General features: G+C 41.8%; 1 protein-coding gene across 1 annotated transcript in view; it reads right to left on the bottom strand.

Moving 5' to 3' along the window:
* The window catches only part of LOC118400075 (forkhead box protein P1-B-like), a 213,566-nt gene that overhangs the window by 123,344 nt on the left and 74,598 nt on the right, over positions 1-15,624 (bottom strand).

Genomic DNA, 15,624 nt, shown 5'->3' with positions numbered 1-15,624 from the left:
ACAGTCGTTCACTATACTGTAGCTGTGGAGGACAATAAAGCGAACAATGAGGCTGTTAAATGAAAATGAACCATTTATTTGTAAGACCATTTTTTAAATTTTGTATATATATTCCTTGCCGTTGTCAAAGATGACTCCACCTGGTGGAAGAGCACAACCTGTCTTATGCTTACTGGAATAATAGAACATTCTGGAGCACACTAGCTGTTCAGCATGCACTGTGCGCTCTATACTGAGCACTCAACCCCCCCCAAAAAAGAAATACAATCGTATTTTTATGGTAAACTGAAAAGTGACTATGGGCAATATCTCAGAAGCATTTGAATAAAAGCATTAAAGCATATCCAAATATGAAAAAAAGTCCAACTCTCTGACACTGTTCTTTTGTGAAGTTCACATTTGGCAGTCAAAGCTGTGGCCAGGCGTTTGTGCACGTCTAAAGTGTTTATCTAAAAATGAACTATTCTTATACAACTCTCTTACTATTCTGATTCGTTACACTCCAATTAACATATCATCAATGACATCGTAAATCAATGGCAAGTGGTGACAAAGGACAGATATTTTCAGTTTCAAACTACTAAACATCATTAATCCCTATCACCTGAAAAGGCCCAGGGAACTAAATGAGTTTACCCAATGCATAACATCCATTTAGATAAATGTGCCATCACTTTAATGATAGAAAATGTGTATTGGGGGAAAAAAAAAAAAAAAAAAAAGGAAACATAACTCCGATAGCAACTGTGTCAGTGCTTCCCCCCTCCTTCTCTGCAATATAATGCACATCTTGTAACACTTAAATAGATAATTGTGTCAATTTAAAACTGCACGCGGCTGTAATAGTAGCGTTTAGAGCGGTGGGGGTGCCGAGAGCTGAGGGTGTGGATAAACAAGCGCATGCTGCTCTGCCCGGTTGGGTTTGTGGAGCCCATCACACACTCCACCATTGAGATTTGAGGGAACAGAATAACTCCTGGTTGAGATGATTACCCACCCAGGTGGGTTATGTTACCGCTCAGCGAGAGGGCTCGGCTAAGAACATGAATCAAAACGCAACAACTTCCTAAGACAAAAGAAAGTGGAGGAGCATCTTAAAACGCTTGCTGCCAAAGTGTTGAACGGACAGCTCGGTACATGTATGTTGTGTGGGGAGGAGAAACAGAAGGACAACAAAGGTGTTCATCGTGGGAGTTCTAAGACTTATCATATCTGTTGGAAAGACATAGAGATACAGACACAGAAAGACTGCTATGATTTAAAAGCATGTGCCAATTCTGTTCCTACAGCGTATGTTGTGTTAAATGGAGTTTGCTGTAGCAACAAATAAGCATCATCTTTATGTTCAACTACATGGACATTCGTGTACTTGATTGTGATGTATGCATACATACACCGTATTTCATCTCATTGGAATGTTTTTTTTTGTTTGTCTTGGTTCAGACTATTTGAGTGGTGTGACTATGTTTTTGAATGTGAACAAAGACAGAACTGTGAAGTGGAACCCCTTAGCGAGAGGTCACTGCTTCAAAATATGCTCTATAATATGCTCTCATGTTCTAGGTATGTTATCAATGCTGCCTCTGGCTTTGTTGCAGGATCGCATGTTCAAAATATGAATTAATACCCCTCCACTGAAACGTACCCAATCCGAACAAAAGGCCCCACATCCACTCTGGACAGCTCTTCAGCCCTTCTAATGGACAAGCTCTCTACTCTCTTCACACCATTCTGACAGAAAAGAAGAGGCCATGAATATTTACCACAAAGTAAAGTTATTCCATTAATTACTCTGAGCATGCTTAATACGATATTTGTGGCTACTTTTGTGGCTACTTCCGTGGCGGGTCGTTAATGAACTTTCACACGCCATTACCATATTAATGGATGCCCAACTCGATGGCTGTCTGTCAATAGGACATGCCAGAGTTTCCTCACTCGCTGTCCTTTCAGCCTAGCCGGCACGTTTCGATCACTTAGTGACGCTAGCTGCATCATTCTACACAGATTGGTCTATTTATCATACCATGAACTAAACACCATTATGTGAAAACAAAACGTAGCATTGGATTGGTTTAACATTGGTCTCTGTAAATGGGTGGTGGATGTATATAAAGAGCTTAGGAAGGATAGTAAGAGGGTGTCCAACAGGATAGGCAGTGCAGAGTCAGTGATTTCTATATTCAGGACATTAGTGTTTGTTTTTAGGGTGTGTGTACCGAAGATTTTCCTAGTCACTGGCTGTGTCCAAATACCCATACTAGCGTACTACATACTTACTCATCGTCGCATATTATTTAGAAACATACCGTTTAGTAAAAAGTATGCAGTATGCCACGGCCGCAACGCAGTAGCGGCTCCTGACTGGCCGAGTGCGGGTGGATCTTTCCAAATTCAACAGACATGCATCGCATTAATTAACCAGCCTGATAACAGCTTATTTCCAATTCGATTACTTTCTCTAAAAGTAGGTCTTCTCAGGCTGGTTACAGGTAGACTACCACATTCAACCTAATGGAGTTATAGGCCTACTCAGGCTGGTAATAGGCAGACTATCACATTTGACCTATACCCTAGCCCATATAGCCCATCTACCCTAATTAAAAAGGACTGAAGACAGAAACAGGTCATTTGGATCCATTTCAACATATTTTGTTAGTGAAGCCAAAGTGCTGTAACATATATATAAATTAAATGACATAGCCTAGTACAAATCTAAAGGCTATTGCACAAAACAAAACATGGACAGACGGGTGCATCGTAAATTCAGAACCACAACATAATAAAGTAAAGCATTGATCATTGGGAACGAGATCAGAATGACTGCTATAAGGCTTGATCCATAAATTAAATAGTTAGTCTAGCTTTCAAAACTAAAACAATCCATGTGTTCAAATCAAAAGGCCTGATTAACATGACATCAATAACGCAGCCACATCCCAAGTCCCCGTTGCAGACACATTCAGAAATCAACTATTTAGTTTAAAAGCTCTGACAAAGGCCAAGAAACACTTTTCAATTAAAAAAACAGAAATTCACTTAAACGAATAATAATAATAATAATAATAATAGACTTCTGTTTTCAAAGATGTAGCCTACGATGCAATACATTTGAACACCACCGCAGAAGCGTCGCTATTCGGAATCTTCCCAATTAAGTAGCCTAGTTTTGTTCTTTGGCTACTTGAAGAGAACTAGGGCCTGTCACTTGTAGCCATCCTACCTTTTCCAACACATTGTGGAAAACTGAGCATCAAATTTGAATAGATGAAAAGCTCAAATGAGTATATCAAATCAAAATCAAATCAAATCAAATTTATTTATATAGCCCTTCGTACATCAGCTGATATCTCAAAGTGCTGTACAGAAACCCAGCCTAAAACCCCAAACAGCAAACAATGCAGGTGTAAAAGCACGGTGGCTAGGAAAAACTCCCTAGAAAGGCCAAAACCTAGGAAGAAACCTAGAGAGGAACCGGGCTATGTGGGGTGGCCAGTCCTCTACTGGCTGTGCCGGGTAGAGATTATAACAGAACATGACCAAGATCAACATGACCAAGATGTTCATGACCAAGTATAACATCCTGGCATTTAAACCAAACTCAATTTTTGAAAATTCACATACTATAACTTATTCTATTTTCACACACTGAGAATGCGTCATGTGCGATTGCATTCTTTATCGCTATTCATTGATTTCGGTAGCGCATCCCCATATGTAACTGATCAGCTGTTGTCAAAGCCAAAATGAATATGACATCAGGGCATTTAAAGTGTACTCGGTTGTCGCATACTACAATTTTTCTTTTTCTTTTTTGCATACTCAAAGAGCCACTGTATGCACTCTGAATAGTAAAAATGCACAAGGTGTCATTTCGAAATTGGGTAGTGCATCATCAGTTTTCCTCTTGTCATGTCAGTCATTGCAGACCTTCGAAAGCTACAGTGCATTCTGAAAGTATTCAGACCCCTTGACTTTTTCCACATTTTGTTACGTTACAGCTTTATTCTAAAATGGATCGTTTTCCCCCCCAATCAATCTGCACATGATGCCCCATAATGACAAAACAAAACTGTTTTTTTGAAATGCTTGCAAATTTATTACAAATAAAAAACTGAAAAATAACATTCAGTATTCAGACCCTTTACTCAGTATTTATAAAAGCACCTTTGCCGGTGATTACAGCCTCGAGTCTTCTTGGGATTGACGCTACAAGCTTGGTACCTGTATTTGGGGAGTTTCTCACATTTGTATGAACCGACGCTGGAGATGAGAAGCAGGTACAGAGAGTGAACATTTAATACAGCACAGACATGGAACAGGACAGGAACAGCATCAGAACTGGGTAACACAATGACAAATTAATGCTGAAGCGGGGAACAGAGCTGGGGAACAGACAGATATAAGGGAGGAAATAACACAGGTGATTGAGTCCAGGTTAGTGCAATGAATCGCTGATGCTCGTGACGAGGGGAGCAGGTGTGCATAATGATGGTGGCATGTAGTGCTGTGCAGCCTGGCACCCTCAAATGCCAGGAAGGGAAAGCGGGAGCAGGCATGACACCATTCTCCTCTGCATATCCTCCAAAGCGCTGTCAGGTTGGATGGGGAGCGTCGCTGAACAGCTATTTTCAGTTCTCTCCAGAGATGTTTGATCGGGTTCAAGTCGGGCTCTGGCTGGGCCACAAAGACATTCAGAGACTTGTCCTGAAGCCACTCCTGCGCTGTGTGCTTAGGGTTGTTGTCCTGTTGGAAGGTGAACCTTGGTCCCCAGTCTGAGGTACTAAGCGCTCTGGAGCAGGTTATCATCAAGGCTCTCTGTACTTTGCTCCATCATCTGTCCCCCAATTCTGACTAGACTCCCAGTCCCTGCCGCTGAAAAACAATCCCACAGCATGATGTTGCCAACATCATGCTTCACCCTAGGGATGGTGCAAGGTTTCCTCCAGAAGTGACGCTTGGCATTCAGGCCAAAGAGTTCCATCTTACAAGCGCGCTGTCTTGTGCCTTTTACTGAAGAGTGGCCTCCGTCTGGCCACTCAACCATAAAGGCCTGATTGGTGGAGTGCTGCAGAGATGGTTGTCCTTCTGGAAGGTTCTCCCATCACCGAAGAGGAATTCTGCAGCTCTGTCAGAGTGACCGCCGGGTTATGGGTCACCTACCTGACCAAGGCTCTATTCCACCGATTGCTCAGTTTGGCCCCGCGGCCAGCTCTAGTAAGAGTCTTGGTGATTTTCAAACTTCTTCCATTTAAGACTGATGGAGGCCCCTGTGTTTTTGGGGAACTTCAATGCTGCAGAAATGTTTTGGTAGCCTTCCTCAGATCTGTGCCTTGACAAAACCCTGACTCTGAGCTCTACAGACAATTCCTTCGACCTCATGGCTTGGTTTTTGCTGCACAGTCAACTGTGGAACCTTACATAGACAGGCATGTGTCTTTCCAAATCTCAAATCTCAAGAATGGTCAATGGAAACAGGAAGCACCAGAGTTCAATTTCGAGTATCATAGCAAAGGGTCTGAACACTTATGTAAATAAGGTATTTAAAAAATGTTTTTAATACATTTGAAAAAAAATCTAAAACCTGTTTTTGCTTTGTTATTATGGGGTATTGTGTAGATTGATGAGGATTTTTATTTCTGTCATCCATTTTAGAATAAGGCTGTAACATAACAAAATGTGGAAAAAGTCAAGTGGTCATACCTTCCGAATGCACTGTATTGTCAGCTAACGTTTATTAGCTGGGTTATTTTGCCCATAGATTTTGTAGTAATGTTTGAGTCACTCAAATATCACATGAATACACATTAGACATGGTAAAATGTTCTCTGCACTCAATGACAAAATGTGTAGAATTGCATGAAATGAGCTTAAACATTTAACATGTTCTCTCAGCCAACAAGAGGGATGTGGACAGTTTGTGTCATGAACAGTGCTTGTGCCCATGTGTTCCCCAATGCTGAAAAAGGGGGGGCTGAGTGAAAAAGTTTGGGAACCCCTGATATAAGGCATGACTCATTCTGAAACAAATGCAGCTATTTACAGCTGTGATTCACTAAAGGGCTGACTGAATAGTATTTTTGTCTTAATTTCTTTCATGCTTTATTAAGACAGACTGATTCAATGAATCAAGCATATTTTCTCTCTCAATGCGATTGGCAAGGATTGTGGCATTATATTGCACACTCACATAGACTGTAAACAACAGCACTTTCTGACATGCAAACAAGCTCAAAACCCACCAATTAAACCCAACTTCCCTCAAGCCCTTTTAGAGGTTTTTTTCCCCTGTAAGCTGAAAAGGCAACAGTGCAGCCTGCTGAATGTCAGCCTGTCTGATCCCAGAGATTCTATGGACCTGCCCTCACGTTTTGCTGAGCTAAGAACAAAACACAGAGTACACAGAAAGAGCTTTGCCGCTTTAATACCAAGGAAGTGGAATTTCACTCCTAACCCAGAACAAACAAGACAGCGCATTTCTTTACACTATTTAAATGTTAACAGAGCTCTTTGAATAGAGCATTCCCTTCCTCTGGATACCCAAATTACTTCACTCTGGCTCTACACAAATTCTAATCTACTGATCCAGGAAGCAAAGAGAAAAAAATTCACTTTTTCATATGGTTTCTCCTACAATTGAGAAGTTGTAGCTGGGACAGCGAGAGGCAGACAGGGAGAAAGAGAGAGAGAGTTGGAATCATGAAGTTGCTCAGTCTCACTCCGAGCACACAAAAATACAACGGTGTAGACGGATATATGTACCCTACTCACATTGACAGCACAAAAGGGGCTAACCTACAGCCAGATTATGCAATGCTATTTCTACAGCCAATTCCTTTCCCCCCCCTTTCAAACAGAAGGACTGTCAATTCTCTCCTGCGATATCACGTTTCCACTCCCAAGTCTCGGTGCCCTGCTCCTCCATTCACCCGCCACAGATCCTGTGTGCTATTAATATCAATAACCGCAGATTCCATTTCCCTGGACAAAGACGGACGGAGGAAGAGAAGGTGAGAGGAACCCGTCAGAGCAGCACATTCACGACTTTACTAATCACACGGCTCGACCCTACTGAACTAAAGAACAGGAGTGAAGAACCCACAATGCAAGCCTCTTCTATGCAAAGCACTAGTGGACCACCGGCCAGGCAGCCCTGAAGTCTGTCTGAAGGTCGCCTTCATTCTAAAACCATGGACCTCAAAAATAACTTCAGCTCTTCAGGGAACGCATCTCTCTACCTACGACACAGTTCTGTACAACACTTACAGAACACACTTACCGCATACACACACCCAACATGAACCCATACAAGATGAGAGAAGATGAGAAAATGCTAAATGAAAATCTTTACTGACTTACCCATGAACCGTGAGCCTGAGTTTCATTACATTAATGAAACATTAATGTAGGTTCCCCCAGGTTTAACAAGACGTCTACAATCCACTTCTCAAACAGAAGAAAAGCCTGTCAGTGTTAGTAGTAGCGAGTAGCAGTAGAAGTAGTAGAAGTAGTTGTAGTGTGAGAGAGCTGAAGGGAGTCCTGACTGCAGTGCTCAGAGGGACTGGAGGTATGTGGTCTAAACACAACAAAAGCCAGTGCCTTGCTCTAGATTAAATATGCAGGAAGAGGCCCTTTTGCATAAACACAAACACTCAGCAAATGAAGGACTGGCATTGACCAGGCAGAGAGGAGCAGGCGCCTGCTGAGAACCCTACCTGTCCTCCACAAGCCGAACAAATTAACAAACTCCAGAACGGCCACACTACCAGTCCAGAAACAAAAATGACTGAGTGTGTCCTTAATGCTGAGGGCTCAAAGTTTATTTTAAAGACAAAGGCACATGCAAATACATGACTATAGTATAATGCTGTAGGATTATTTTCCAATACAATTTGTTTCTATCAGTCTGTTTTTAATACATCAATAACAAATGCCTAATCTTAAACTTTTAAAATATACATTTCAGCTACCCACTTAACTTGTGTAAGCAAGCGTTACATAGTATATAATCTATAGAAAATTCAAAAGGATATATCCACTAACTAAAACCATATAGTGTAGTTAAGGTAGGTCACTTTGGGGCTTGAATATTCCTTTCAATTATGTCCAGTAAAAGTATCATACTGTTACTGCTTTTATTCATCCTCCTCTTTTCTCCCTGCTGCACCCCTATGGACACATCCTAGTGGATGTATAGGAAATACAGGCTAGGTCTTCAGAGCCAGGGGAAAAAAAACATAAAGTGATTTAGAAAAGCCGCAAATGTCCAGCTCCTACAGTCTACAGACCCTCTCTTTCTTGCTCTCCCTCTCTCGCTTCCTCCCTCTTACTCTCGGTCTCTCTATCCCCCTCTCTCGGGATATAAATGCAGAAACTCACAACGGAGCGAGACTCCTGGAGTGTCTGCCTGAATCTGCCAGGCTTCATGACTAAAACTTCAAGTGAACCAAAGAGAATGGGAGCCGAGCCCCAAAGAAAATCTGGAGCCCAGCTTTAGATGCTGAGTGACACATACTGATGCGCCCAGTCAAAGATGTCATTTTCATGCAAGCCCCTCTCAAACGTAGAAGGGGAAGAATCAGAAATGAAGGAAGAGGGGGTGCAGACACCGGGCTAGAGAGAGAGGAGAGGAGAGAGGAGAGAGAGAGAGAGAGAGAGAGAGAGAGAGAGAGAGAAGAGAGAGAGAAGAGAGAGAGAAGAGAGAGAGAAGAGAGAGAGAAGAGAGAGAGAAGAGAGAGAGAAGAGAGAGAGGAGGGGGAGATAGAGGGGGAGATAGAGGGGGAGATAGAGGGGGAGAGAGGGGGAGAGAGAGGGGGAGATAGAGGGGGAGAGAGAGGGGGAGATAGAGGGGAGATAGGGGGAGAGAGGGGGAGATAGAGGGGGAGATAGAGGGGGAGATAGAGGGAAAGAAAGAGAAGGAGAGAGCAGAAATGAGACGTCTGGAAAATAAACAGGGTGTATGGTTTCAAAGGCAGGGAGACACAGGCATTCCATTGTTCAAGCCAATTATCAGTGGAAAATAATAACAACAGATGGATCCAGAGCAGCCAACTTATGCCGGAGCTCCCCGGTGCTGGAGAACAGATGATGAAATGTGAGAGTGGCGTCGGGGGAGGGACTACCCTGCCGTCGAGTCGCCCAGCTCCACACACCAGATGTGAACTTCCACAAGGACAGTTAAATATGTGCTCTCTGGCCACCACTTGTTCTACACAGCACCAAATGGTGGCTAGTCCACACTTCACTTCCATTCATTTCAAAAGAGATGTCTCTCTGGGCTGTTAAATGTCAAATGATACATGTGGCCCCTGTTTTCCATAGTAAATTAAAAACCTGTGCATTTCATTTAAGCAATAAGGCCCGAGGGGATGAGGTATATGGCCAATATACCACAACTAAGGGCTGTTTTTATGCACAACACAACGCGGAGTGCCTGGACACAGCCCTTAGCCATGGTATATACCACAAACTCCAGAAGTGCTTTATTGCTATTATAAAACTGGTTACCAATGTAATTAGAGAAGTAAAACTAAACATTTTGTCCTACCCGTGGTATACAGTCTGATATACCACAGCTGTCAGTCATTCAGCATTCAGGGCTCAACCCACCCAGTTTATAATTATATACTCAACAAAAAATATAAATGCAACATGCAACAATTTCAAAGATTTTACTGAGTTAGAAGGAAATTGTCAATACATTCATTAGGCCCTAATCTATGGATTTCACATGACTGAGCAGGGGTGCAGCCATGGGTGGGCCTGGGAGCCAGACTCAGCCAATCAGAATTTGTTTTTCCCCACAAAAAAAGGGCTTTATTACAGAAATAAATACTCCTAGGTTTCATCAGCTGTCCAGGTGGCTGGTCTCAGACAATACCGCAGGTAAAGAAGCCAGGTGTGGAGGTCCTGGGCTGGCATGGTTACATGTGGTCTGCGGTTGTGAGGCTGGTTGGACGTACTGCCAAATTCTCTAAAGCAATGTTGGAAGCGGCTTATGGTAGAGAAATTAACATAAAATTATCTGGCAACAGCTCTGGTGGACATTCCTGCAGTCAGCATGCCAATTGCGTGCTCCCTCAAAGCTTAAGACATCTGTGGTATTCTATTGTGACAAAACTGCACATTTTAGATGGGACCAATACTTTACAGGTTGCGATTACATTTCTGTTCAGTATATTTAAAAAGTAGTTTCTGGTAGTCCTTGTTAGATGGACATTCAGGACCAGTGGGTGAGGTATTTACCTTTGTATATTTTTCCTTTTATGTGCTGTAGTTATTGGAAGGCACACATCCCAGAGGACATGTTGTGATGTTTTCCCCTGTACCTGCATGCACACATAGTGTTCAGATTCCACCAGCAGAGAGAGAGAGACAGAGAGACCTCATTGACACTGGATTCAGTGAGAGATCCCTCATATCAGCCCTAGACTGACAAGCGACGGGAGGGGGAGGCAGGGGGGGACTCCAACCTTAAAACAAAACCAATTCTCAGTGTGCATTGTCTTCAGATAGAAGATGTCTTCAGATAGTGGCACAAAAGATCTGCCCTTCCTTTCAGAAGAAGAGAGAAGTTTTCGATTCATTAATTCAAAACTAAATTATCTCCCTATAGACCCTAATCACCAGCAGAAGGATAATAGAAGAGAAAGACGTTTCCAGTTCGGTCATTAAAGTTTTTTGTTGTGTTTTTTTTTTTCTATTCCCGCTTCCTTTAGATGAGAGTATCAAATAATGGCAACAGATTGTAGGGCAAGAGCGAAATCCCTCTCTCAAATATCTCTGTTGTGGAGCATGAAATATGAAATTGTTATCTGGTTAAAATGTTCAACTTGTCTATAAAATGGGTTCATTTGCTTCAATCCTCCATCTCTGGCCTGTCTTTCTCTGGTCTGTCTGTCTGTTCACAAAGCTAGCAGTTAGGGGGCAGAAGATGAGGGGACCAGAGGGATAAGCCCACTGTCTTCTGTTTCTTCAGAGAGTGAGATCACTGGAGAGTGAGTGTAATTAACCATGTTTGAAATAAAATCAGGTTGAGCACAAACAGACCGTTTTATAATTGTATATAATATTTTAAAACGACTAACAGTGCTTGAAGGTGCTTGTAATACTATCCCCCAAATGACAAATCCCTCAGGGATTCCACAGAAGAAAAAAATTGAAACTGCATAGATTTAATTAGCTTATAAAAAATAATTGCCATTAGTAAATCTCATCGAAGGGGGTTGAGGCATTTGCCTGAAAAACTTCTTATTTTTGGATGGCGTGAAGACAAAGGCTTTTCAGACAGAAAGTGGCGGGCCAGCAGCCGTTTTGTGCACTGACACCGAGGTCGAGTTAATTAGACTATTGTCATTTTAATCAGGACAGCTCGGCGGCCATCCCTTCCTGAATGAACCAGTGGACTGTAAATGACTGGGGGATTTCTCTGTGTGCTGCATGTGTGCATGGGGCCCGGGGTCTCATACAACACAGCACACAGCACAGTGCCATGGGTTATGGAGTACAGTGCTGCTGGTTCTCTCACATGCTCTGAACATTAATGAGCCGGAGACACACCAAGGAAACAAAGGCGCCCCGAGTATCACCAGGGGAAACTACTCGCCTTTCATTCTGCTCATGTCTCTGTTCATTTGAAAATAATTTAAATATCAAATATTTGAAATAATTTGCTTCTCCCTGGCTATCAGATTTTGAATAGTGAGTCTATCATGTCGTCTTTATTATGCTCTCAACTGACATTAACATTTAAAACATAATTATTGTAACCATATTTTAAGGTGCTTTTCATTAGTGTTACAGTAATGGTTTATTTTTTTCAGATTTCCATATTGTATTTATACAATGGGACAATTGTAAGAACAAAGTAAAGAACTTTATGAATATATCACATATTTGCTGAATAAGTTATAAAAATAACTACAGATGAATCAAAACAGACAAAAGAGTAGATTAAACTCTCCTTAAGCCATTGGTTCAAATATATTTCACTGCTAATACTTGGAAAAATTCTAAAATGAAATTATGTTTTCAACAACACTGTTCAACCAAATATACTCTAACTTTAGCTTGTTGGATTCTCAGATAACCTGTGGTTGGGAATGGTTAAAAGAACAGTGAATAATGGATCTCATTGGGCCTCTGCCTGCCAATCAGAGAGTTGAAAGGGGCTCAAAGTACTGTATCGCTGTAACTTTCCTCTCCTACCCTGTGACTGATCAGGAGTCAGCTGCAGACAGGTGAGATGTGACAGATCACATGCAGACGAAGGGTCATCAAGTCCCCCCCACCTGTCATCACCTGATGCCCTGAGCTGCACCCGCCCATGACACTGGTCAGACAGGAAGCACACAGACAGCCAACTAAACATAGCTATCCTATATGAACTGACCCTAGAGGAAGATCTAGGGAAACTTATGCACAAATCACCATGAGGTCAGTCAGTGCCTGCACACTTGACTTGTGACTTTCCTTTCCAGTGTCCGTTTATGATTATATTAATAGGTCTGCAAGTTCATCGTTTTCAACATCGATCATGAATATTTCAGAGTGTTAATATGAATTTAATCAGAAATTTACTTCAGTCAATAATTCAACACATACAATTAATAATTCAATAAAAAGAATGAACAGCAATTTTGAAGAGGAAACTGAAGACACCCCCCGCTCCCCAATAGCTTAATATGGGGATATTAAACTTCAAAACGTTTAGGAAGGCAAAGTAGAAATGGCTATCAAAACCCAGTCTAACTGTCTTTTCTTAATGACTGTGGTGTTGCTATAGCAGAAGTTTACCCTGACAATGCTCCACCATCCAGAAAATAAAGAATCAATCACCTAATTACCATGGAAACCTTGGAGAAAATGTCCCAATTTAAACTGCTCTTTGAAAGCTGTAATCCAAACATGTCTGTCGGAGGAATTGACCACAGCAATTGAAAACAACAGGTTGTTTTGTTCACTGAGGTGTACATGTAGAGATAAAGGAAGAGACACGAGCTGTAAAGCCGCGCTCCAGTAACAGCTCTCCGTTCACAAAATTCTTCCGTGAGAGATTTACAGGGATTAGATGAAGAAATTATCTTTATTTGACAGGCTAGCCAATCTCTGGCTGACTGGTCACTATTCACTGTGTAGGCCAGGACTAGCACCACTAACACACAGCTCCTTCAGTCTGATCATACAAATGTATTAGCTCTCTATCCTATTATCATACAGAATAATTCAATGTCATTTGCAACAGATAAAAGAAGAGCAACTTTCCCAATGATTCCCCATATTGGGTCACAGTCATAACGGTATACTACGGTTATCAGTATATCCTGGTGGCAATTTTTTTTCTGATCTGGTGTTTCCCACCTGCAGTAAATGACTACATATATAGAACCAATTTCCATGTGCAGTTGACAGATGGAAAGAGATATTTCATGGAGATGTATAGTCAAGAGAGATAACCAATTAATCAAAGTGCCGGACAATGACACTGGCTAAATTTAAACACAGGAGAAACAGGGTCCAGCTGCAGCCCCTTCCCTTAAATTATTAATTACTGCCCTGTTATTATGTAGAATATAGAATAAAAAAATCACTGATTCTACTTAATTACAGTTCACGTTGATACTTGCTACAGATGTCACGGCTTGCACTGGCAATCTTTCACAATGCTTAACCCTGTCAAATAGTGGAGGGGTCCTACTCCCCCTCCCCCTCCCTGTCTGTCTGTCTGTCCTCCCAGTGCCTGACCTACAGACTAATTCCCACGCTAACTGAGGAGAGGAAGAGAGAAGGAGAAAAGGGCAGCTTGTTGGGTGTAACATGTATTTCTAAGAGAGCGGGAGAGTGAGTGGAGTATTCAAACAAACATCTACAGTGGGGACACAATAGCATCTATTATGTTGGAACCATAAGAGGAATGATGATGCTCCGTCCAAAATATGTATTTCACAGTGGAATTGAGTTGACTCTTCATACTAGCCAGGCATTCAAGTATATTGGATCCTTTCAGGCACTGCAGTATATCACGACAGAATACCGAATTACATAGTTTTGCTATTTAAAACAAGTATAAAGTGTATTGTATTTGAGTACATGCACATCAACACTGCATATCAATTTGCCTACAATAGGAAGACAAAAGGTTTGTTTGCGTGCCACTCACTGAATTCCCCCTTTCTCTTTACCAAGTCATCTTTGTTCCAATAACAAACAGAGCTGAATGCAAATAGTTAGGGCCATGCAGCATTCAATTGTTTTGTATTAATATTTGAATATTGAAATAACACAATTCAGATCTAGATATTCCATTTCCATGTGTGAACTGGAGTTGCAGTCTACAGACTGTGGGTTCCATTAACATCAGCTCAGTTTTTGAATGTTGAAAAAAGCGGCTGTTGTTCTTTTTTTTCCTTTACATGAGTATACTCCTGTAACATACCTCTATTACCTAAAAGCAAGTTACCCTTGATTCCTAACTGTCACCTATTTCGCCCGTGTTACAGACAGAACAGAGAGATGTCTGTATCACCCACATTCATGCCACTTTAACCAAATTGGAATCGCCGATAATACTATATTTACATAGCGGTGTTGGCTAGGTGTGATTATGATCATAAAAACGTTCCCCCTACGCTATGATGGAAAGTTGAGCAGCAGTGAGTGAGTGAGGCTGAAGAACATAACTATAAGTTAGCACAAGTTACAGAGGAGCCAAGGGAAATAGCTCAATTACACACATGGAACTCCAGCATCATGTGGCTGTGCTGTGGTAAACAGATGCAGGGTGACCGTCTCTAGTAAGTGATCAGTCAAGTAGCTGTCAGCGGGACTTCATCCATTCACTTGTTGAGATGATATATTCCTGTTGCTCCCCCTCACTTACACAAGCCCACACAATTTGCTTACAGGCCTGAGCTGATCAGCCGATTAAATTGAGAGAGGATATCATTAACGTTGTTCCTCGTGTCACCAACGTTTGTTGCACTTTTACAGCCAGTCAAACAGACAAAACGGTTTTGCATGAACTGGGACGGATAGGCTAAGTATGTGTGGCTTAGGTCCCTTCCTCTCAGAGAGCCAGACTCTTCTCTGTCTGTGACACTAGCCATTCTACTCATTAAATACATAACCTGAAAACCATAAACTGGGAGAGACCATATTACAGTACTAACAAGTAAACGACAAAAAGTGTATTCTTTATGTCAATAAGTGATGTTATTCTCAGTCAAATCGCTCCGTGCTCAACAAAGAGAGTTCAAGACGATATTCCTCTCGGCTGTCGTCTCACTGTGACGGTGCCTCTCACTGTGGCGCTGACTGTGCCTCATACAGAATGTCTGTATGAGGGCCTTTGAGAGCATACAGTACAGTCTATCTAATCAGAGTTCCTGTCCAGACCTCAGATGTCAGAGTGAATGGGAGGCAGCTTCAGAGGAAGGCCCAGTACAGCCTGGTCTCATAGACTAGACGTAACATAGTAAATGTAAATGCAACTTTTCGCCTACTTACTACCTTTTAGCTACTTTGCAACTACTTACCATGTTAGCTAACCCTTAACCTAACCCATTTAGCTAACCCCAACATTAACTCTTTAACCTAACTTGATTTGATTTAACCCTAAACCCTAGC

Source organism: Oncorhynchus keta, chromosome 21 (assembly GCF_023373465.1).
Source record: "Oncorhynchus keta strain PuntledgeMale-10-30-2019 chromosome 21, Oket_V2, whole genome shotgun sequence".
Lineage (NCBI taxonomy): Eukaryota > Metazoa > Chordata > Actinopteri > Salmoniformes > Salmonidae > Oncorhynchus > Oncorhynchus keta.
Note: the sequence above shows the minus strand (reverse complement) of the source record. Positions and strands in the feature narration are given on the sequence as shown.